The sequence below is a fragment of the Gossypium hirsutum genome, chromosome A07, assembly GCF_007990345.1.
Source record: "Gossypium hirsutum isolate 1008001.06 chromosome A07, Gossypium_hirsutum_v2.1, whole genome shotgun sequence".
Classification (NCBI taxonomy): domain Eukaryota; kingdom Viridiplantae; phylum Streptophyta; class Magnoliopsida; order Malvales; family Malvaceae; genus Gossypium; species Gossypium hirsutum.
This window is the reverse complement of record NC_053430.1, coordinates 22,937,614-22,964,047: the sequence shown is the minus strand read 5'-3', so window position 1 is coordinate 22,964,047 and position 26,434 is coordinate 22,937,614. Positions and strand designations below refer to the sequence as shown.

The window sequence follows — 26,434 nt, the reverse complement described above, 5'->3', positions numbered from 1 at the left end:
GGCAGTAGCAACCTTGTGCTTCACATCATATTTGTCAAGCAACCACTTAAGCCATTTGTTCACAAAGTGAGAACCTTCATCATTAATAATAGCTCTTGGTGTCCCAAATCATGTAAACACATGCTTATATAGGAATCGCATAACTATCTTAGCATCATTTATAGGGTATGCTTCAGCTTCAACCCACTTGGATACATAGTCCACAGCAACTAAGATGTATTTTTCCCATACGAAGAAGGAAATGGGCCTAAAAAGTAAATGCCCCATACGTCGAACAATTCAATCTCCAAAATATTTGTCAAGGGCATCTCATTCCTCCTTGATATATTTCTGCTCCTTTGGTATTTTCACAGTTCTTCACATAAGCATAAGCATCTTTAAATATTGTAGGCCAAAAGAAACATGCTTGCAAAATCTTAGCTGCAGTACATGAACCACCAAAGTGTCCTACACTTGGAGATGAATGGCAATGATACAAGATCTTAGCAATCTTACTTTCAGCTATACACTTTTGGATTATATTACCTACACACTGTTTAAACAAGAACGGATCCTCTAAAAAATAATATCGACTATCATGAAGGAGTTTTTACTTTGTTAGTATGTCATTTCTCTAGGAATTATTCCATGTGCAAGATGATCAGATATTTGATTTTCGACACCTTTTCTATATTGGATCTCAAGGTCAATTTCTTGGAGTAACAGTATCCAACGAATTAGCCTCAGTTTTGCATCTTTCTTCGTGAGCAAGTATTTAATGGCCGCATGGAAAGTAAATACTGTAACTTTGGTATCTATAAGATATGAGCAAAATTTATCAAAAGAAAAAACTATAGCAAAGAGTTTCTTTTTAGTTACCGTATAATTGAGTTGGGCTCCCGTCAAAGTTCTACTTGCATAATAAATAGGGTGAAACACTTTGTTTCTTCTTTGACCCATCATAGCTCCAACAGCATAATCACTTACATCGCACATCAACTTAAAAGGTGAGCTTCAATCAGGTGTAACGATTATTGGGGCTAAGATTAACCCTTTTTTTAGATCTTCAAAAGCTTCCAAACATGCTTGTTGAAATCAAACACTATATCTTTCTCTAACAACAAACACAACGGTTTAGAAATTTTTAAGAAATCTTTGATAAACCTTCAGTAAAAACCGATATGGTCTAAGAAACTTTTGACTCCTTTCACATTAATTGAAGCCGGTAATCTTCCAATTACATCCACATTTTCTTTATCGACTTCAATTCCTCTCTTTGAGATTTTATGCCCTAAGACAATCCCTTCCGTAACCATAAAATGACATTTTTCCCAGTTAAGGACAATATTCGTCTCTTCACATCTCTTCAGTACCTTAGCCAAATTACTTAAATAAATATCATAAGTGTTACCAAAAATAGAAAAATCATCCATGAAATTCTCAACAAAATTTTCAAACATATCAGTGAATATTGCCATCATGCGTCATTGAAATGTTGCAAGTGCATTGCATAAACCAAAAGGCATTCGCCTAAAAGCAAATGTACCATATGGACAAGTAAAGGTTGTTTTATGTTGGTCCTCCGGATCTACAACTATTTGGTTATATCCCGAATAGCCGTCTAAAAAATAATAGAATTCATTACCTGCTAGTCAATCTAACATCTGATCCATAAAAGGCAACAGAAAATGGTCCTTTCGAATGGCTTTATTCAATTTTCTGTAATCAATACAGATTCTCCAACCAGTAATAGTTCTCATTGGAATCAACTCGTTATGCTCATTTTCAACAATCGTGATTCCACCTTTCTTCGACACACACTGCACCGGACTTACCCACGAACTATCTGAAATAGGATAGATGATTCTTGCATTTAACCATATGATCATTTCCTTTTTCATAACTTCTTTCATAATCGGATTGAGCCTCCTTTGCCAATCAATTTGAGCTCTTTCACCTTCTTCTAGAATAATTTTATGCATGTAAAAAGAAGGGCTTATACCTCAAATATCAGCTATGGTCCAACCAATTACTTTCATCAATTTTTTTAGAACAGTAATTAGTTACTTCTTTTGATCTTTCGTCAGTTCTGCTAAAATAATCACCAGCAAAGTAGAACAGTCACCTAAATACATGTATTTCAAATGGGAAAGAAGCACCTTTAGTTCGAGTTTAGGTGGTTCTTCAATTGACAACGTGGGTTGCACAAATTCTCTGACTTCTAACTCCAACGGTTCAAGCAATGTGGATTGAATAAAATTTCTCGAATTGGCTTCCATCAAAGCAATGTTTTCTTTGCCTTTTTCATCCTCTAAAGGGTCAAGATCTAAGGCTTTCTCCAATGGATCTTTTTCAAAATTTCTTTCCATAGAAACCAAGGTTTCTATCTCTTCCATAACTGAACACTTTTCTGCCGGATCGAGGAATTTCATCGCTTTAAGAATGTTAAAGGTTACCTGATCGTCTTGAACTTGCATGGTGAGTTCACCTTTCTGCACATCAAGTAATGTTCTTCTTGTGGCTAAGAAAGGTCTCCCAAGGATGATCGACATTTCCTTATCTGCTTCAAAATCTAGGATAATGAAATCAGCAGGAAAAATAAATTTATCAACTCTTACCAAAACATCCTCGATCTTTCCTTCGGGATATGCTAAAGATCAATCTTCTAGTTGAGGCGTCACAGTTGTAGGTCTTACTTCATCTATCCCTAGCATCTTGAAAATAGACTTGCGCATCAAGTTGATACTCACACCTAAGTCACACAAAGCTTTACCACAGTAAGATTCACCAATGTTATAGGGTATAGTAATGCTTCCTGGGTCTTTCAATTTCGGTCGCAGTTTGTTCTGTAGGAATGCACTGCACTCCTTCGTCAAGGCAATAGTCTCATACTCACTCAGTCGTTTCTTCTTGGACAATATATCCTTCATAAACTGCACATAATTCGGCATTTATTTTGAAGCCTCCACCAACGGAATATTGATGTGTAACTGCTTTAGAACATCCAAAAACTTCTTGAATTGCACCTCATGTTTCTACTTGTGTTGTTGCAATCTTTGTAGATATAGAGGTAGTGGAACTTTCGGTTGAACCGGATAACTCTTTCAAGTAGGTAAATCTGTATCCAAAGAAGATGTTAAAGTATCTGAATTCACTAAGTTAGGATTTACCTTGTCAGTCTTTACAGATTCTAATTCCTTTTGTGTAGGAATTTCAACAGCTAGTTGATTCTTCTTGTAACATCCTGATAAACCGTAATTTATACATATTTTTACCCCATGCTTAATGCATTTATGGTTGGTTTCTCCTTAGAATTGGTGAATTTGATGCTCTTAATCCTTTAATTTTATGTTATATACTTAGGTGAGCATAGAAGAATAAAAAGAGCGAGAAACGGGCTAAAAACGGAGAAAATGAACCCATATGGGAAAACAACACGGCCTGGACTTCCTCACACGGGCGTGTCACACGGCAATGTCCCTTTAGCAAGGTCAAAGCATGATTTACATGGGTAGATCACATGCCTATACCCATTTAACAGCCTTGACCACGGCCTTAAGCAATCGCACACGGGCGTGTCCCTGTCAAGTCCAAGTTTAGTCCAATTCGGAAAAGGCCAATTTTGAGGGCTCTTAGGCATTCCAAAGCCTATTTAAACACCTGATGAGCCACTTAGATGGGGGAGGCACAGGAGGAAGCAAGGAATTGCTCAAGTAAAGTTGATCGATCCATCTCAGAAGCCGGATTCACCATAAAGACTGAAAATCTCCCTTCAAATTCCCTCAAGAGTTTTGGGATTTCTTATGTTTTGTTATTTTTATTCTTTTGAGATGTTTTCTTTCATTAGTATGAACTAAAACCCCTAAATACCTAAGAGGAATGAAACCTAAGACGGATCTTGTTATCATTATCTGAATTGTATGATAAATATTTGACTTGTTCTTAATTATGTGTTCTTAATTCTTGTTTTGATATTTCAGGATATTGATTCAATTTAAGCTCTTATTCAGAGGAGGAATAGACCCTGTCTAAGAGTAAATTTGTCATAATTAAGCGGAGTTGGTTGCGCGTCTAGAGATAGGGTGACAAAATTTTACCGGATTAGGGTGAAACCTAATAAAGGGATCCATAGATCGAGTTAATGCAACCCTAGGGCGTTAATTAGAAAGATATTTCAATTATTCAAACAAGGTTTAGACGTTGTTAGTCTCGAGAGAGATAATAATATAACTTAAAAAATCTCTACAGAACAAGTTGAATGAATAAATCGTCCGATTCAGAGTCAAATAACAAGTGAAGTCTAGGTGGAATTTTCCTTAGGTATTGTCTTAATCAATCAAGTTTTCCAAAAAGTATTTTCCCCAAATTTCTTTTCTGTGATTTCTTAGTTTAATTAATTAGTTAGCTAAACAAAACCTTTTTTATTTTTTAGGCAAGATAATAAAAAGAAAGTTGATACTAGTACTTTTAGTTCCTTTGGGTTCGATAATCCGGTCTTGCTAAAGCTATACTACTGCTCGATAGGTACACTTGCCTTCATCGTGATAATAGTTAGTTTCAAGAACGATTCATTATAAATATTTAAAACCTGTCACGAATATCACGTATCAAGTTTTTGGCGCTGTTGCTGGGGAACTAAGATATTAGGAACACTCTATCTTTATTACTTTAACCATTTTACTTTTATAGCAATTTAAATTTTTATTTTATTTTCTAATTCTTCATTTATTTTCTTCTGACAGGTTTTTCTAGTTTATGACCAGAAGAAACCCATCAGGACCACTGCTTTTTGACGGTGAGATCGACCACACAGTTCGCAGGAACTGGACAGAAATAAGGCGAAGCCCAAGATACACAGAGGATGAGCAAGGGGATGATACTTCAACCACAACCGATGAGATGGCTGAAAGCCAAGAAAGTCTGCTACCTCCTGCGATTGTTGCTGATTCAATAAATCAGAATTCTACGCCACGCACTATGCATGATTATGCTAAACCTAATTTAATAGGAACTGAGTCAAGTATAGTTAGACCTACTATTGCTGCAAATAATTTTGATCTAAAACCTAACACAATTCAAATGATACAACAGTTTGTTCAGTTTGATGGTTTGCAACACGAGGATCCCAATTCTCACTTGGAAAATTTCCTAGAATTTTGCGAAACCTTTAAAATTAATGGCATTTCTGATGACTCCATCAGCCTTCGGTTATTTCCCTTTTCGTTAAGGAATAAGGTTAAACAATGGTTGAACTCGTTACCACGAGGGTCAATCACTACTTGGGAACAAATAACCGAAAAGTTTTTATTAAAATATTTTCTGCCGGCTAAAACAACTAAATTACGTAATGATATCTCTTCTTTTGTGCAGATGGATTTAGAAACACTCTACGATGCATGGGAGAGATACAAGGAACTTTTGAGAAGGTGCCCTCACCATGGGTTACCACTTTGGCTACAGGTTCAAACGTTTCATAATGGCCTGAATCCTTCAACTCGGAAGATGATTAATGTAGCCACTGGAGGAACCATCAATAATAAGACACCTGAATATGCCTATGAATTTATAGAGGAGATGTCACTGAATAACTATCAGTGGCAAGTCATGAGGACAAAGCCAACGAAAATAGTTGGCATTTATAACGTCGGTTCGGTCACCATGCTCTCTAATCAGGTAGAACTCTTGAATAAGAAAATTGATGGTTTTCTTAGTTCTTCACAGGTTCACCCAATAATGTAGTGTGAAGCAAATGGAGGTGGATCGTGCAATTCAGAATACCGACTTTATGGCCACAACATGGAGAACGAGCAGTTAAATTACATGGGTAATAATTCTCGATCTCAAAACAATCCTTATAGCAATACTGACAATGCAGGTTGGAGGAATCACCCAAATTTTTCATGGGGAGGCCAAGGAAATTAGAAACCACCACCCCCTCCAGACTTTCAGCAACCACCATACCAGCAAGAGAAAAAGCCGAACCTTGAGGAGATGCTAACCAAATTCATCTCGGTGTCAGTGACTCATTTTCAGAATACCGAGACGGCACTCAAAACTCAACAAGCATCAATCCATGGGCTCAAAACTCAGATTGGACAGCTCACCAATTTGATTTCTGAATGACCGCAGGGTAGCCTGCCAAGCAACACTGAATCTAACCCAATGGAGCAACTCAACGCAATTGCCATTCAAGATGAGGAAGGGTTAGTGGCAAAACCAATGCCAGAACCGGTGGTAAGTGAAGGTAAGAATGAGGTAGGCCAAAACGAACAAAAATCAGTAAGTACAGAATATAAACCTCGTGTGCCATACCCCAATGCGATAAAGAAAGACCGTTCAGACGAACAATTTGGTAAATTCCTTAAACTTTTAAAGAAACTACATATTAACTTACCGTTTATTGAAGCACTTTCGTAGATGTCGAACGCATTCAAATTTTTAAAGAAGCTTCTAGCAAATAAACGAAAGTTGGATGAAAGGTCGCATGTGGAGCTGAACGCGGTTTGCTTAGCCATTCTTCAGAATAAGCTACCCAACAAACTAAAAGATCCAGGGAGTTTTACGATTCCTTGTTTAATTGGTAGTTTAGATGTTAATAATGCGTTGGCTGATCTAGGGGCTAGTATCAATGTTATGCCTTACAAATTGTTTAAGCAACTAGCTCTAGGGAAACCCAAACAAACTAGGATGAGCATTCAATTGGCTGATAAAACCATTAGATTTCCTGAGGGTATCATTGAAGATGTTCTTATTAAGATCGATAAATTTATATACCCAGTAGACTTTGTTGTTCTAGACATGGAAGATGATATCAACGCACCCTTAATTTTAGGAAGGCCCTTTTTAGTAACCGCCAGAACAATTATTGCGTTGGCATAGGTGAACTCACACTTTGTTTGGGAGATGAAACAATCACCCTTTAAGCCCGTAATTCGAGTAACACATCAAAAATCGAAGGTGATTCTACAAATCATTCGGCTAAAACTAACCATATGGTGTAACCTTCTTTGCAGGAAACAGGTCCGAAAAACATACATAAACCAAGCAACAACAAAAAACCCATCCATGAAGAACAAAGGTTACAAATCGAGGAGCTAGATGAATGGCGGACACATAAACCAAGAAAACACGATAAACTAAAACCACGCCATGATGAGCCTAATTCTTCCAAAAATCAACTTCAAGTTGGAGACAAAGTACTATTAGATGCAGCAGATCCTTGAATCGCCACTTCTGAACCGAATGAAGAAACCCCTCTTACGGTAACTAGCAATTTTCCATACGGTACGGTCGAGGTAAATCACCCCAAATTTGGCACGTTCAAGGAAAATAGTACTCGTCTTAAACCTTATATTGATAAAATTTATAATAGGAATGAGGAGTATAAACTCCTCGAACCACCATAATCATTCACCAGAGAGGTAAGTCGATCTTAGACTATAAATAACCGCTTCTCGGGAGGCAACCCGAGCACTAACAATACTAATTTCTTTAAATTTTAGCTTTAACATCTAACATACTAACCGGCTCATGGAACGCAGGCTTTCTAAAGCACACAAGGCCAGGCACACTGGCGTGCCATAGGCCGTGCACATACCACAAGATGCAACACGGCCGTACGATACGGCAGTGTAAAAACAGGGCAAAAATTTCTTCCCCGACACGGGATGCGATAAGTAGCTATGGCCGTGCGACATGGCCGTGGGCAAAACTGCCAAAATAACACGGGCGTGCAACACACCCGTGTTTTGAAACCGTGGGTAAGCCTGTCAATTTAACACGGGCGTAGGAGAAGTGAACGGAGATCGACGCGGCCATGCAACATGGTCGTGTACACCAATGCACCTAATTTCGAAAACTACGAAATGCATGGGCTGAGATTAGAGCACACGGGCGTGCCCCACAGCCGTGTGCCCCAATTTCTCTATAAACACCTATTATTTATTTTATTTTATTTTTATCTCTATATTTTGAAATTATTTTTTTATTTACTTTTAATACTATTTTATCTTGAGTTTTTACAATTTTTATTCTTCGGCTATTTCACTACGAGTAATTATGTTTTAGTATACCTCTTAAAGAGTTCCTGATTTTATCACAGTCAGAAAGAGCTCCAAAGCTCATCCTCGCATAGGAACTAAAAACTCCCCCGGGAAAGGTTCTCCACGACTGCCATGTCCTGCTCAACCACGACCATAGCTACCACCAGATATAATATTCTTTTGGTGCAGGGCTTATGGACTAATGAACCTCTCCTACCACCGGAGTATCCTCCTCCACTCTCACGCCGATTATCCTCCAAAACTCCAGTTCAAGGAATTCATTCATCATTTAGGAAGTTTCACTTCTCTCCCTATCTTATGATTATAAATCTATATTTTTCATCATATTTATCTTTGTACATTGAGGGCAATATACATCTTAAGTGTGGGGGAGTCTTTTATATCATCATTAGAAATCCCTGAATTGTGTCTTATTCTCATGTAAATCATTTATATCACTATTAGAATGAATTTTAATTAATTTATGATTTTTATTGATATGTCTTGAATTGAAACATAGGCATTTATGCATTGAGTGTTTAAACTTTAAGACATTAGGGAATCAAGCATGATAAGTTGATTTTTGAAGAATTAAAAACTTTTAGGTTGTTTTTCCCAAGTTTAGGTATTATCTTGAGTTGAAATTCACAGGTTTAAACATCAAAAAGTTATAATTTTTGTGAGATTTTGAGCCTTTAGAGCATCTATCATTTCTTTCATGCTCACTTTTATTGTTGCTTTGAGTGCGTCAGTATTAAATTGTTATTCTAGAACTTGCTTGATTATGCATGTCAAGACCACACCATTTGAGTTGATATGTCAAAATGATAAAGGCACTTAGGTTTAACCCACTCACTCCACAAAAGCCTACCTTCATAATTAACCCTTAGTGAACCCTTTTGAGCCTAACAAGCTATTAATTGATTTACCCTCAATATTAACCCATAAACCATTATCGTTGAAATCCCCTAATTTGACCCCTATTTTTGTTAAGATTTGATTTGAACTAATTGCTTAGCTATGTTTTGCTCTTCTATGTAGCTGACTTGTTCTTTAAAAAAAATTCATACTTGCATATTAGTAGTAATTCGGTATTGTTGAGCCGCAGTATCTAAATTTCATATTCTGAGAAGAAGCTCACTTGTACTCAATTGATGTTTAATTACTTTTTCTAGTTAGGCAATTTTTCAATTCAATCTTGATTCTAACCTTTTATTTCAGCTTGTGACTACACCCCCTAACTAAAGCCACGTTACAACCCTTTAAAAACCTTTTGATTGATGTTCATCTCAATATATAGTGGTGGAGATTTGATTTTCATGCAAGCATATGGTAATGACTTCTCATTATTAACTATTGAGTGCTTCATGTATTATCCTTAAACACCTTGAGTTATTTGAGTGAATATTTAGTGAGGATGTGAAAATCTGTGGTATTTTGAGTCGAAGGTAATTACTTAGATGAGAGGAGACACCTATGCTTTCATGATAAAATACTCAACTTGGAATGTTTGAAACTTTGATGTTCTTTCAGTCAAATCCTCAATGTATGATTACTTATGGATTATTTTGAGATATTATTATTATAAGTTAAGAAGAATTTATTTTGATTGTGAGTTGAGGGTTTTCCTTGAGGACAAGCAAATGCTTAAGTGTGGGGGTATTTGATAAATTGTAATTTATACATATTTTTACCCCGTGCTTAACGCATTTATGGATGGTTTCTCCTTAGAATTGGTGAATTCGATGCTCCTAATCCTTTAATTTCATGTTTTATACTTAGTTGAGCATAGGAGAATAAAAAGAGCGAGAAACGGGCTGAAAACAGAGAAAATGGACCCACATGGGAAAATAAAAATAACATGGCTTGGACTTCCTCACACGGGCGTGTCACATGGCCGTGTCCCTTTGGCAAGGTCAAAGCACGATTTACACGGGTAGATCACACGCCCCTGCCCATTTAACAGCCTTCACCACGGCCTTAAGCAATCGCACACGAGCGTGTCCCTGTCGAGTCCAAGTTTAGTCCAATTCGAAAAAGGCCAATTTTGAGGGCTCTTAGGCATTCCAAAGCCTATTTAAACACCTGATGAGCCACTTAGACGGGGGAGGCACAGAAGGAAGCAAGGAATTGCTCAAGAAAAGTCGATCGATCCATCTCAGAAGCCGGATTCACCACCAAGACTGAAGATCTCCCTTCAAATTCCCTCTGGAGTTTTGGGTTTCCTTATGTTTTGTTATTTTTATTCTTTTGAGATGTTTTCTTTCATTAGTATGAACTAAAACCCCTAAATACCTAATGGGAATGAAACCTAAGACGGATCTTGTTATCATTATCTGAATTGTATGATAAATATTTGACTTGTTCTTAATTATGTGTTCTTAATTCTTGTTTTGATATTTCAGGATATTGATTCAATTTAAGCTCTTATTCAGAGGAGGAATAGACCCTGTCTAAGAGTAAATTTGTCATAATTAAGCGGAGTTGGTTGCGCGCTTAGAGATAGGGTGACAAGATTTTTCCGGATCAAGGTGAAACCTAATAAGGGGATCCATAGATCGAGTTAATGCAACCCTAGGGCGTTAATTAGAAAGATATTTCAATTATTCAAACTAGGGTTAGACGTTGTTAGTCTCGAGAGAGATAATAATATAACTTAGGGAATCTCTACAGAACAAGTTGAATGAATAAATCGTCTGATTCAGAGTCAAATAACAAGTGAAGTCTAGATGGATTTTTCCTTAGGTATTGTCTTAATCAATCGAGTTTTCCAAAAAGTATTTTCCCCATATTTCTTTTCTGTGATTTCTTAGTTTAATTAATTAGTTAGCTAAAAAAACCCTTTTATTTTTTAGGCTAGATAATTAAAAGAAAGTTGATACTAGTACTTTTAGTTCCTTTGGGTTCGATAATCCGCTATTGCTAAAGCTATATTACTGTTCAATAGGTACACTTGCCTTCATCGTGATAATAGTTAGTTTCAAGAACAATTCATTATAAATATTTAAAACTTGTCACGAATATCACGTATCACACCCCCTAACCTCAAACCGTCGCCGGAATAGGGTTATTGAGAATTACCGAACCTATCAGACAATTTACAATTAATTCAAAATAAATGACATACATATCTTGATTTAATTATAAAGTCCCTATAATGGACCCTCGAGGTCCAAATCACACGTTAGAATCGAATCGGGACTTGCCCGGATACTCTGATTTTTTTTTGTGCGAACTCAATATAACCCCTTTATAAATATCTAACCTTCCCTACAAATTCAAATCGAGACCAATCCAAACAAATCAATTCATGAATTTATACATCTCTAATTATAACAAACTAATAACATAAAGTTCTAACATTTTTATGTTTATAACAATCTAACATAAGATGTCTAATTGATTCATTTAAATTATCATTCAACAGAATTGCCCAAAGCTATGATATAGACTATGTTTAAGACATATGTAATTATATGGAACAACCATTACCATCATTTATCTTTAATATTTATGTATCAAAATAGCAACAAATTACAACCTAGGTACATGTCATTTTCTAAAGAGAAAATACATCACCATGTATTTGAGTTCGGGATTGACTTGGATGCTGAGTCGTTAGTCACTTTTATACCTAACCTACGCACAGAAACAAACCATTCGCTGAGTATGCACTCAGTGGTATTTCTATAAACCAATACGTAAATCAATTATTAGCTCATATCCATTTTGACTATAAAACCTTATTTATATAACAATGTTAATTTCTTAACTCTTCCTCAATAAAGTATATGATTCTAATCATATTTAATTAGTAACAATCAATTATTCAGTACAGTAATTTAGTCATTCAATAACTATCAAATATTCAGTGCAGTAGTTTAGTTATTCAATAACTATCAATTATTCAATACAGCAATTTAGTTATTCAGTAACTATCAATTATTCAGTACATTAGTTTACCCCTATTAACATAACTTGGACCTAGACGGATACACGGATCCAACCAACACACCAGTACGGCACTCAATGCCTCATCAGCTTTGCCGAAGTAAATAGTAACAATACGGTACCTCATCGGATTAAACTGAAGTAACAATAACAGTAATAGTACAACACACAAGGTGTCTCATCAACTCGAAGTCGAAGTAACAGTACGACACTTATAGTGCCTCATCGACTCAAGGTCAAAGTATCCCTAAATACTTCCAATTCTATGGCATGCCAATTATATTTGACTCAGTCCGATACAGTTAATAGGGTATTCAATTCATTTCTCAATTCACAGTAATTAATCATTTCAATATCCATTTCACAATAAGCACAAATTCACATACATTCAATTCAATATCAAACACTAATACTTACCTTAATATCTTTCTATACACATATAATAATAAAAACAACAATTTAAATGTTAAGTTCGGTTTATAGAAATACAAACTGTAATTCTCGAATTACTCTTCGTCAACCTTCTCCTTTCCTTTCTTTATCGAGGTCTTCGATGTTATGTTAGCTACGGAAATTAAAATAATTATACCATTAATTACAACACTCATTATAACAAATAATTGAATTTCTATTCAATTTATACCTTATTTTCAATTAGGTCCTAACTAACTCATTCATTTTACTAACTTAATTCATACTTCATTCTTATTCAAATTCCTATCAAATTCAACTTAACTATCAAGTGTTCATAATAAAACCCTAATTTAAAACTTCTTTCAATTTTATCCCTCAATCACCAAAACTTATAGCCTAGTTTACAATTTAATCCTTTAATCAATTCTAACTTAAAATTCATTCAATTAAACCCCTAATTCATTATTTTGTTCAACATGAACTATGTTCAAAAACCTAAAAACTTCCAAAAACTCAACTTAATTTCAACAAAACTTTATTCTAAAGCTTTTAAAACATCAAATTTAAATAAAAAGGACTTAATTGACTTACCAATTAAAGCTTAAAGCTTCCAAACTCTAGTTTTTCATTTTTCTTTCTTTTCTTCTTTTTCCCCTGGTACTTTCAAATAGCCTATTCTGTTTTGGTTTCCTTCTTGTTTTATTTTCTTTTATTTTATGCTTTATTTGTTTAATAATAATATAATATCTTAATAAATATCTATTTAATAATCAATCTATTTATTATAAGTGTAACATTACTTATATTTACACATGTAATGTATCATCATCATACATTTGTCATGTTTTAATTTATTTATCACATAAAAATGTTATAATATAATTATTTAATTAATAAATATCTTTTACTTAATAATAAATATCTATTTACTTAAATAATAAGTAATTTAAATCCATGAATTACAATTGTATGCTTATTTTTATTACAAATGTATATCTTATTACCATACATTTGGCTTTAATTTATATATATTTCATTAATTTAATAAGATAATATCAATTAAATAATAATTTATACTATTATATTCTAGTATTAATTAATAATAACTTAAATCATTAAAAATCTTTAGATTTTTCTCATTGTTTTGCCGCCTCAACTATTACTATTGGCATATTTCCATTTTGGTCCTTTATATTTTCTTTTAATATATAATTCAACTTTTACCCCTTATTCAATCCAGTCTTTCTTCATATTTTCTCTTAATTAAGCTAATTCACCTAATTAAAACTTAATTAAACACACTACTAGACTCACAAATATTCTTAATAATTATTTTCGAACTTGGCTTACTAAGACGGAGGCCCGATAATGTACTTTTTCGATGCCTGTGAACTTTGGGTCATTACACATCTCAACGGGCTTATCTTCAACATCAATCAACAAGGGTTCCAGAATTTTACCACTTCGTAAAGCTACTGCCTTGATATGTTCTTTACCCAAATTTCTTGGATTCTCAGTATCACTCAGCAAGGTTCCTTGCAATCTATTACGAAGATCCGTAGCTAGCTGACCCATTTGGTTTTCCAAATTTTTCAGTGTTGCTGCTTAGCTTTAGATCAAAGCGACATTCTTTGCCATGTACGCTTTCGACAAGTTCTCCAAACTGTTTGATGTCTCTGCTTGAGGGGGTTTTGGAGCTTGCTGATTAAACCCTTGAGATTGGTTGGGTATATGCTGCAAGAAGTTGTTGTTCGATCCATTTCCTTGGTTGCTCCAAGAAAATTTAGGATGATTACGTCATGAAGGATTGTATAAGTTGGACTGGGGTCCTTATCTACTCCTATTTTGATGTTGGTTCCCTACATAGTACATTGACTCATGATTTGATGGACAATTTTCAAAAGAATGACCTTCCCTACAGAACGCACAGGAAATTACTTCAAATGGACTTGGTGGTTGAGCTGCAAAATTATTAGCACTATTAGCGGTAAACTGTTTCAACATATAGGAAATAGACAATACCTGAGCTGATAACGAAGTGAGGGTGTCAGCTTTATGAATTCCGGCTACACGTCTTCCTAAAGCTATTCGATTTGTTGGTCATTGATAGTTATTACTCGCGATCCTCTCAATGATCTCATAAGCCTCATTATAAGACTTAGACAAAATTGCACCATTCGCAGAAGCATCTACCATCAATCTTGTATGCGCATTGAGACCATTATAGAATGTCTCGACCTGGATACAATGAGGAATCCCATGATAAGGACACTTACGAAGTAACTCCTTGAATCGCTCACAAGCCTCATACAAAGACTCTTCATCCAATTATTGGAAATTTGTGATCTCGTTCCTCAACTTAGCATTTTTGCTAGGCGGGAAATACTTAACCAAAAATCTCTCTGCTAATTCTTGCCATGTAGATATGGAACTTGGTGGCAATGAATTGAGCCATGCTCATGCTCGATCTCGTAACGAGTACAGAAACAACTTCAACCTCAGTGCATCTTTAGTCACACCGGCTATCTTAAATGAATCATTAACCTCCATAAACAATCGAAGGTGAAGATGTGGATCTTCCGTGGGCATACCACTAAATTGGCCAACCATTTGGAGCATTTGAAACATCACCGGTTTCAATTCAAATTGGGTTGCCTCAATATCTGACATTCTAATTCCTGCATTTAACTCATTGAATAGTGGCACAGCATACTGTCTGATGCATCGATCCCTATCATTGGCAATGAGGCTAGGATTTCGTACACAATCAGTTTCATTACCTTGGTCTTGATTCTGATTTCCAAGGTCCATATTGACTTGTCTTTGAGCTGTTTGTTCACGTCTTCTTTGTCTGAAAGTTCGCTCAGTTTTAGAGTTTATAGGGAGTAAATTAATAATCCAAGCTATGCTCATAAACTCCTGAGAAGAAAATCACAAAATTAAAAAGAATAAGTTAGTAATGTTAGAAATAAACCAAATTGGGAGTAAATAATTTCATAAAAGAAATAAATATGGCAACTGATGGGCGTCGAAACCACCAAATATAATTCCTACAAAATAGCTCTAATTAGTAGTAAGAGTGGTAGTAGGGTCGAGTCGACAATGATTGGATGCGATAATCGACTTCCGTGAATATCTTACGATCAAATTGTCTTTCGTGTCGAAGGTCGCGGCAATAGTCGTGCCCACGAATCCAATCGTACCTGCAAAAATTAGAAATAAAAGTAAATCGGGGATTTTTGAAATGTTTAGAAACTAGATAATTGAAACAGCATAAACAATTAATTAAATAAATTAGAAAATAAATTCATAATTTTGCAACTGATAAAATAAGCCTTAGCCTTAGACTCGATCAATTATGTGTTGAGAATCGATCCTCGAAAATTAATCTTCTCCTCCAATCGATAAAGTGGTTATAGCAGTTAAGAACGTCCTAACCACCAATTCTTTCTCTAGTAGCTGGTTCTGGTACGACCTATAAACCAACCCTTACCGATTATCTAACCGAGATACACGTGTTCCCGATTCAATATTCCGGCAGCCTTGCATTCTGAAGAACCCAACTCGAATTAACAGCCTCAACCGCATAGGTCGTTTAAACTCGATCACCTCTTCCTCGATTTGTTCTCGAAAAACTCGATCACCTCTTCCTCGATTTGTTCTCGAAAATCTGAATACAGCACGACCGACTCGAATCTTCAACTATAAGCAAACACGACTCTAACCCAACATGCACTTTGACTTGAAATCGAATTCAACTTTAAGGGATGATTGGTCTATCCCGATACTTAGGAAAAAAATAAATCCCGAAAGGACGGATTTTTTTAACACGAATTCGTATCTCACGATTCCAGACTGGAAAGAACACTGGCCTAAAGCTAAGATGAAATTTAGTGTAGCATGAATTTATTCATGCTTAAAAGTTGTGGAAGATGATGGATTTATATGAAAGGTGTTGAAAGTTGGAAAGGAAAAGTACTTGAAGGCAATTAGCCCAATTTGAGAAAAGAAACAAAACCAAATGGAAAATGGCAGAATGCTTAACGCCAATTTGAAAGAGAAAAGGAGAGTATTTTAATTCCAAATAGAAGTAGGAATACAAAATAAGGGATGATTTCCTAAGAACTAAAAGCCCCTATTTATATACATAGGGTTTACTAAAAATAGCCTAACCTAAATTAATAAAATAAAAATAAAAAATAAAACTAAATAAAACTAAATAATATCTTCTATTTTTAGCTTTTTACAAAGTCAAAATATATAATAAGTCCTTGGCTTTCTCCATCCTTTTGGTTTGGCCTCACTTCAACGATTTACTTTCAAGTTGGCCCATTTTTTGCTCGTTTTTGACCAATTGCATCCCTGACAAGATTAAATCATAAAAAAACCAATTAAGCATGGATTAATTTAGAAATAAACCAAATTAAACACAAGAATTATGTAAATTAATATGTCTATCAACTCCCCCTACTTAGCTCATGCTTGCCCTCAAGCATGTTGTTCTTTCAAACATTAAATTTATTCTACAATTTTAAAAATCGAGCCTCTTTTCGCATACATAATCAATGTAAACAACTTAGGCAAAAAATAAATAAATGCTCAAAATATAAAGTTTGATCAACAAGTGTCGTAAAATTAAAACATGCGAACTAAATAATTTCATAAAATTGAGTTTGAATCCGATAGTTTGCAAGGCATTATTAATTAACTACGCGTTTGAAAAATAAAATTATTGACGCGGTTGAACCTTTTTACGCGAAGTAGGATGACAACCCAAGCACCCTATCCCAGTTACTCAGTTCAAACAATCTTATTTTATTTATTTTTTTTGGAAGCTCAGTTAGCGGAATGTTTATAAGTTTTCGACTTGTCACTCGAAACTTTTGACGAGAGATAAGATGACAACCCAAGCACCTTACCCCGGTTATTCAATCCGGTCACCTTTTCGAAACTTCACTCATAACTTGAACCTTTATTTATTTATTTATTTAACAACAAGCAAATATAATTTTCCAAACAATCAATTTATACAAAAAACCTAGCTACATATATCAATTTTAAGACACAAATGTTGACTAATCTATATACTTGAACATTTTAATTCAAACTTTGCCCAATTGTCCTAATTAACTAAGTATGATTAAAGGCTCAATGTTTAAATAAACTATCAAATGAATTTAACGTAAGATTGAACACATGCAAAAGAGATACATGCAGCAAAAATCATGAATATTTACCATCCATCCCCCTATTTAACCTATGATTGTCCTCAAGCATATATTATATGAAATAAAACTCAGCAACCCAAATAAAAAGAAAAAGTTAAGAACACTCCCCATATATGTTAATGACGTGGTTGATGTTGGGAGTAACGATTCTGTAGGATGTCGAGGATTGTGGAGACTTGGGTTTCCATTGTTCCAAGTTGAGCCTCGATTTGGCTTAAACGGGCCTCTACAGTCGGAGGTTGTTCCTCTTGTTCTCGAGTAGCAAAATGCGGACGTTGGCGAAAAACCATATTCCCACGAGTAGTCCTTGTACCTAGAGGAACAAAATAATACGTAGTAGGGGTGCCGGCAAGCAAACCCATAGAATCCAAACAATATTTATCTTGGCTGTCCATATGATATGCAGATGTTAAGGACAAGAAATCAATTTCAGAGGGAAAAAGTGTAGAGGTTAAGTTCGTAATATACGACCTAAGTATTAGAGGATGATTACATAGCAAAACAGCATGAAAATTTCTTGCAAACAAATATCCTAAATTAACTTTATAACCGGAATGCATACACCACAAGAAAAATAATTCAGTTCTTATTAAAACAGAGAATGAACCGTTTCGTCTCGAAAAACTAAATGCCAAAAATCGGTGAATATATCTTAAAGCAGGTTCATTTACCAATAAGTCTTTTGTGGTTTTCGGATTATAAAGTTGATTAGAATTGGTTAAAACACGATAGGCATCTTGAGCATTAAAGTCGCTCGGAATGTCTAACATAGCAGTATGATAGGAATCAGACTGAATATTGTCAGGGTCAACGAAACCCATGGCAATATTAAAATCAGATATCGACATTCGAAAGTCCTTTCCAAGCAGATGAAAACAGATAATGTTGTGTTTCAACAGTCTGTAATTGTAACAGCCTGAAATAGGGTCTAGTCGGAACAGTGGTTACGAGACCACAAATCCGAAGTAGAAATATTTATTTTATGACTATTTTAGAGTCCATGATATGTTTGAGTGATTGTGTGTAAATTTTGTTAAGTAAATTTTATTGATAAAGTGCCCAATTTTATTATTGGTATTAAATAGCATTATTTTCAAAATATAAGTTCTAGAATATAAGTACTTGTTTGAAATGGGGGTTTAAACTAGAGGTCTTTAAATGGAAAATAGACCATCATATTTTGGTATGGAAAAAACTAGACATAGAAGGGTAAAAATTGAAGGGTTAGTAAAAAGGGCATTTTGGTCATTTGGGTGTTTTAAGGCATAAAAGACAAAATAAAACCCAAAAAAAAATCTACTCATCTTCTTCATATGTCTGCCGAAATTTACATGACTCCATGGCTAGGGTTTCAAGCTTTTCAAAGCTCAATTGTAAGTGCATTTGAGCCCCGTTTTTAATGTTCTTCGAATTTTTGAGATCCTAAAAGCTTAACCTTTTTCTACCATTTATTTTCATGAAAAATGAAGTTAAAAAAAATGACCCATGCTAGATAATTGTGCATTTTCATGTTTAATGGTAGAATAAGGATGCTTGAGGTTAGGAGAACGATTTTTGTTAAGTGATTTTCGTTGAAAATGGTTAAAATGAGTTAATTAGTAAAGGTTGTTAATGTTTATAAAAGCATGAAATAGTGAGAATTTGATATTTCCATAGAAGAGAAAAATGTTCAGCATGTCTTAAATCTTATAGAAATCTAATAAATTTCAATTTCCAAGCCTTGGGGTAAATTCATAATTATACAAAAGTTTAGGGGAAAAATGTAATTTTTTCCAAAATATATTTTAGGTTCGAAATGATTAGTACATTAATTAAATGAGTGAATTTCATCATGATAGATCAAGGAAATCGAGATTCGGGCTTAATTCGGGAAAACAACGGGTTATGGACTAATGGTAAAATTGTCGTTTTCGTATTCGAGGTAAGCCCATGTGATTAAATAAGAATGTTATTAATGTTATTATTGTTAGACTTGAAAATATTCTTGCTATTATTTTATTGAATTATGTGTTAGTGCTAGGGTGTATGAGAAAATGTTATACCCCTATGAAATAATCGAAAACTTAATATGTCAATTTCACTTGCTGTATTTATGAAATATTGGAAATTCAATGAAATATGACATCTTGTTGAGATGAATAAATTATAGGATGATGAAATGAAATGAAAGTTCTTATGGTGACGAATCTTGTGAATTGTATGATCAATTCTTCGAACGAGCTTGGCTACGATGTGACCCTTGAGAAATCTCGATTGGACCTTTGGAAATACCTAGGATACGGGTATCGAGACACTGCTGTTATGTGAGCCAGTGTAAGACCATGTCTGGGACATGGCATCGCTTGATATGTGTCAGTGTAAGACCATGTCTGGGACATGGCATCGGCCTCGATATATGACAACCAGTGTAAGACCATATCTGGGATATGGCATCGGCATCGATATGTGTAAGATTTCTCAATTATCCTTTGGTATTCCAAGTGGTTCAGCGGATATTTCAAAGCTTGTGATGAAAGCGAGAAGGTAAATATATGAGCATGTTGAAAAGGTACCGGTATGTATTTGAAGGTTAAATGCTATTACGAACATGAAACAATGCACCTTTGGTAAAGATACAAATAAGTAAGTTATGCCTATGAAAATGAAATTTGTGATGACCTTGTGATTATGGTTTTATGTTTATGATGTACAAATATGTATTCTTATCATGATGGTTGAAATGAGATTGATGAATTCGTTTGAGGCTTTGAGGCCACATTAAATTGAGACATGAAATGTATATTCCATTCTTTGGTGGCCTAATGAACATGAAAGGAGAAATGGATTGGCATAAATGCCCATTTAAAAATGATCATGAAAGAGTGAAATGTAGTAATAAAACAGTTTCAGACAACAGTAGTAGTCCGATTTTGAAAATACACCAAAAATTGTAGAAATTGAGTTAGAGGCTGAATAAAATATGAAATTAAATCCTAATGAGTATATTTTCACATAGAAGAAATTGTGTAAGCAAAAAAGTTTTATACTATGAAATATTTTAGTTTTTTTGAGACAGAGTCAGAATGACTTCAAAATCCCCTGTTCTGATTTGAGAAAATCATTGAAAATTTTAAAAAAATATTTATGAGTTATAATTTATATTTTTAGAACTCTTAATAAGTCTAGTTTCAATAGAAATATACGGGAACATCATCCAAGTCCTGTATTATGAGATAATACATTTTTAGTGAAGAGGAGTCAGAAGTGTCAGACAGCAAAAAAAGTAACTTTAAGGAATAAACTGTACTAAATGGCTAAACCAAAAATTTTGAAAATTTTATAGTAAGAAAATATGTGAGTCTAGTTTTAGGTAAAATTAATGGAACTTAATTTTGAGTTTCGTAGCTCCAGATATAAATAATTTAGTGACTGTGAATCGAGAAGACAGCTTGACTAGAATATGAGTAAAAATGCAAATAGGGTTATATTACGATGAGAAGCAAGTTGATAAATCACTTATTATTTTCATACGGACTTACTAAGCTATAAAGATTACTCCCTTCCATTCCTTTCCTTTAGTGTTTTCAAGTTAGCTCAGGGTTGGAGATCGTCGGAGGCAACATCACACTATCAAGTCTCTACCTTTAAAAAAAATAAAGTATATATTAGAAATTTTCATGTGAGTGGCATGTATAGGGATTTAGTTAATTGACATGCATTATTTTGCTTTGGCCAAATGTGTTGGCTTATTTGACATGCATTATTTTGCTTTGGCCAAATGTGTTGGCTTATATTGAGTTATATGCATATGGCCATGAGATATGGCTCATATTGATTATGGCTTGTAAGCCTAGCTATTCATGTCATATCTAACATTTATAGTGTGATTATGTTTGTTTGCCATGCATGGTTAGTAATATCACATGTGTGTTGGATGTATGCTCTATGACCAACTGAGGTGGTCATAGCCATATAGTAATTGTACGTTATAAACACAACGTGATAATGATTGAACATGAGTGCTTGATGAATAAGTTGGTAACCATAATATAATGATAAAAGAGGAAATGTTAATGTTAAGGATATGTCTTAATAATGAGTGTTTAATCACTAAAGTAGTGCCATGATTTGCGATTTTGATGTGCATAAGGTTGTAAAAGATTATGGGTAACATGGAAGCTTGGAAAATAGCTTAAGTGTTGGCCACACGAGCTGAGACAAAGACATGTGTCTCAACCGTGTGAGAGACACGGCCTGGAGACACGAGCGTGTGGCCCGACCGTGTGGTTCAATGTGCATGCTGACGTCATTAATAGAGAGTTATATAGCCTGAGGACACGGGCGTGCCAAAGGCATACGGGCATGTCCGTATCTCCACATGGGCGTGTGACCCTGTTTCATGGAAAAAATTTTAAGTTTTCCTAAAACTTCTTAAAGTTCTGGGTTTAGTCCTAAATTTATTCCGATGAATGTTTTGGGCATCGTAGACCCAAATAAGGGACGACATGCATGTGTTTGAAAGGTTTTGAATTAAAAGAGATTTTATGGCCCAGTTTTTGCATGAATGTGTATGTTTAAGTCATGTAATGCCTCGTACCCTGTTTCGGCGTTGGACATGGGTAAGGGGTGTTACATTTAGTGATATCATAGCATGGCTTAGTCGGTTCTCAGACTAACCTAGCACGTGTAAGAGTTTAGCTATACATGCCACAAGTTTGTGATAGTGTGATGTCTCCCAGTGCGAATGAGAACTATCTTGTGTGGGCAAGGTACTCTCCAATCAAGCTACACCCGATCATGTAGATAATGATGCCAAAGTATTCAATAAAGTGCAGTTATGAAGAGTTGAAACTCGAAAAGGTATGAACAAGAATTCATGAAATGTATATATACATATTTGTAATGTGAGAAACATGAAATAGAATGTGCACATGGTATAATGAGCTTATCTATGATTGATTGATAATCCCATGGTGTACATGATTGATTTGTTCGAGTGAATACATGTGTTTAAATAACTTACTAAAAATAAAGGTAGAAGGAATGTTTATGTATACTTATTTGAATAAATATGGTTGGCAAATTCACATAGTCTGAGTATAAATGTTAAATTACTTGGATTGATTTACATGTTTGTAATAATATGCACACGATGATGTGTGAAATGAAAGTACAGATTGGAATATACTTATCCACGTTTATTGGCTTCCGTATGATATGAACATGACTGGTTTGATTAAATGAATGGGATAAGTAAAGTTACTTAGAATTCATAAAGTTCATGTATGAGAATACTTGTCTGAATGAGACAACTGGAAAGTTGGTGTAAAATGAATATGAATGTCGATCTGTCTGAAATGAATGATATGATTTTGATGATGTTGCTATGATGACGAAAGTTGTGTTACATGTATATGTATATGAGAGTCGAGTCAGAGGCCTTACGACCTCACCCCCTTATCAGAATGATGTATTTTAATGGAATTTCACGAGAGTTGCGCTGGATAAATTCACAAGTATGAAACCAAAGAGTTCAGTGGAGAAATATTTATAAACATGATTAGAGATTGAGAATGAGTTGATAAGTCAGAGCTAGAAAATATTAAGTTGACATAAAGATTATGTGAATAATGCACTGTCACAGTTAGAGAAGAAACGTACTTTGGTAAATCGAATTACTCAGGTACGAGGTTAAAAAAGTGTAACAATATGGGATTTTTTATGACAGAAATGGTTAGAGGAATAATATTTAAAACATGAAATGTCTGATTATGTAAATCATAGTGAGTAGATGATGATTGTCTCTTTTGATATATTTTAAGAGATCATTATTCTCGGAAGTATTATAGTGGTTGTCTATCTTCTGATAAAAATTCTTGTTATATAAGAATGCTATCTGATCTAAATGTCAGACGAAGGCATTGTCGGTCTGACCGAGTTATAATATGTTTTTGCGCAACTTTTCTCTGGTATTCTGTTATATTCAGTTTGTTGGGAACTTATGAGAAAGTGCAATGATGCTATAATTCTGTTTCCCTTAATTGTTGCATTTGATTCCAGTGGAATGAAATGACATTTTCTTTTGGACTTTTTCTCTTTGAGGAATTATTGAGGTATCTCATATTTCCTTAAGAGTTTGTTTTTGGTCTTCTGATATAGTACCGTACCTTGGGATTTCTCTAATTTGCGTGTAAGGATTTGACATCGGCAAAGGCATAAATGATGAAACTTTTGAATTTCAATTGGTATGATAGATCTATTTTCTAAAGTAAGTTAATCAAAGCTAATGTTTTCAGTTGAGATATATTGGTCATTTGAGTTAATGCAAGTAAAATAGCCTTTGTTTAGTATGATGAGTGAATTCCAAATGATTGTATGATAAAATTTTCGTCTTATGAAAATCGAATGGCTTAATCCATGATTAGCAAAACTTGGATAGATTAGAATATTATTAACCGAAGCATTTGAATTGGTATAATCTACACTTGGGCAGAGACTTTTTAATTTTCAATGATGCACTATTGTATGAATTGTGATATGTTTTAAAACAATAAGATAATGTGATAACTTAGAGCATTCGATACCACAAAAAGATTTGAGTTGTTTTACAGGGTTAGAGCTGAACATCAGGTTTTACCGGAACTATCTTCTGCACTGTTGATATTAGAATAGAAATGAGAAAGGATTATTCTCGAGGCCCTATCAGAATTATTTCTATCTTAAAAAAGAATGTGATGTAACTTATTGTTAAATGTTTGGTGAGATCTGTAAATCATGCCGGCATGTACTGAATTCCCACTCGTCAGATTGATGAGACTTCGTGTCTTTGTGATTGTCGGATTTCTCGGAATACTAGTCTCCATTAAACGGATTGTGTGAAATAGAGAATGTAAGACCAAGATGAATTGACTAGTTTTATTATCCGAATTTGAAAAGATTCAAGCATGTGTGTATATGTGACATGATGGCATAGATGAGACCTTTGTGTATATGAACTCGTAGGTAGATGTTGAAATTTAGCCGAGGTATAGTATAGTAATGAATCACTTATGATACTGATTATGGGAAAGAGAAGTTTATGTGAATACCAAAACCACTTTCCTGGTAAGATTTTTGGGGACGAAAATCCATAAGGGGGAGAATTGTAACAGCCTAAAATAGGGCCTAGTCAGAGCAGTGGTTACGAGGCCACAAATTCGAAGTAGAAATATTTATTTTATGACTATTTTAGAGTCCATGGTATGTTTGAGTGATTGTGTGTAATTTTTGTTAAGTAAATTTTATTGATAAAGTGCCCAATTTTATTATTGGGATTAAATAGCATTAATTGCAAAATATAAGTTCTAGAATATAAGTACTTGTATGAAATGGGTTTTTAAACTAGAGGTATTTAAATGGCAAATAAACCATCATATTTTAGTATGGACAAAACTAGACATAGAAGGGTAAAAATTGAAGGGTTAGTAAAAAGGGCATTTTGGTCATTTGGGTGTTTTAAGGCATAAAAGACAAAATAAAACCCAAAAAAAATATGCTCATCTTCTTCATATGGCTGCCGAAATTTACATGACTCCATGGCTATGGTTTCAAGCTTTTCAAAACTCAATTGTAAGTGCATTTGAGCCCCGTTTTTAATGTTCTTCGTATTTTTGAGATCCTAAAAGCTTAACCTTTCTATTTCTACCATTTATTTGCATGAAAAATGAAGTTAAAAAAATGACCCATGCTAGATAATTATGCATTTTGATGTTTAATGGTAGAATAAGGATGCTTGAGGTTAGGAGAACTATTTTTGTTAAGTGATTTTCGTTGAAAATGGTTAAAACGAGTTAATTAGTAAAGGTTGTTAATGCTTATAAAAGCATGAAATAGTGAGAATTTGAGGTTTCCATAGAAGATAAAAATGTTCAACATGTCTTAAATCTTATAAAAATCAAATAAATTTCAATTTCCGAGCCTTGGGGTAAATTCGTAATTATATAAAAGTTTAGGGGCAAAAATGTAAATTTTTCCAAAATATGTTTTAGGTCCAAAAGGATTAGTACATTAATTAAATGAGTGAATTTCATCTAGCTAGATCAAGGAAATCGAGATTCGGGCTTAATTCAGAAAAATACAAGGTTATGGACTAATGGTAAAATTGTTGTTTTCGTATTCGAGGTAAGTCTGTGTGATTAAATAAGCATGTTATTAAAGTTATTATTGTTAGACTTGAAAATATTCTTACTATTATTGTATTGAATTATGTGTTAGTGCTAGGGTGTTTGAGAAAATGTTATACCCCTATGAAATAATCGAAAACTTAATATGTCGATTTCACTTGCTGTATTTATGAAATATTGGAAATTTTATGAAATATGACATCTTGTTGAGATGAGTAAATTATAGGATGATGAAATGAAATGAAAGTTCTTATGGTGACGAATCTTGCGAATTGTATGATCAATTCTTCGAACGGGCTTGGCTACGATGTGACCCTTGAGAAATCTCGATTGGACCTTTGGAAATACCTAGGATACGGGCATCGAGACACTGCTGTTATGTGAGCCAGTGTAAGACCATGTCTGGGTGATAAATTATAATTCATACATATTTTTATCCCATGCTTAGCACATTTTATGGATGAATTTTCCTTAAAATTGGTGAATTCGATGCTCCTAATGCCTTAATTTCATGTTTTATACTTAGGTGAGCATAAGAGAGTGAAAGGAACGAGAAACGGGCCAAAAACGGAGGAAATGGGCCAACGTACGAAATTAACACTGTCTGGACCTCCTCACACAGACAGACCACACGGCCATGTCAATTTGGCAAAATCGAAGCACGACTCACACGAGTGGA

At 34.4% G+C, this 26,434-nt stretch overlaps 2 non-coding genes across 2 annotated transcripts; one reads left to right on the top strand and one right to left on the bottom strand.

Annotated features, from left to right (window-relative positions):
* Positions 1–5,316: 5,316 nt before the first annotated feature.
* Positions 5,317–5,423, bottom strand: LOC121204178 (small nucleolar RNA R71). The gene has a single exon (XR_005899107.1). It is a non-coding gene; the product is annotated as a small nucleolar RNA R71 (small nucleolar RNA).
* A 9,217-nt stretch (positions 5,424–14,640) lies between these two features.
* On the top strand, positions 14,641–14,747 carry LOC121204174 (small nucleolar RNA R71). The gene has a single exon (XR_005899103.1). It is a non-coding gene; the product is annotated as a small nucleolar RNA R71 (small nucleolar RNA).
* Positions 14,748–26,434: the final 11,687 nt, after the last annotated feature.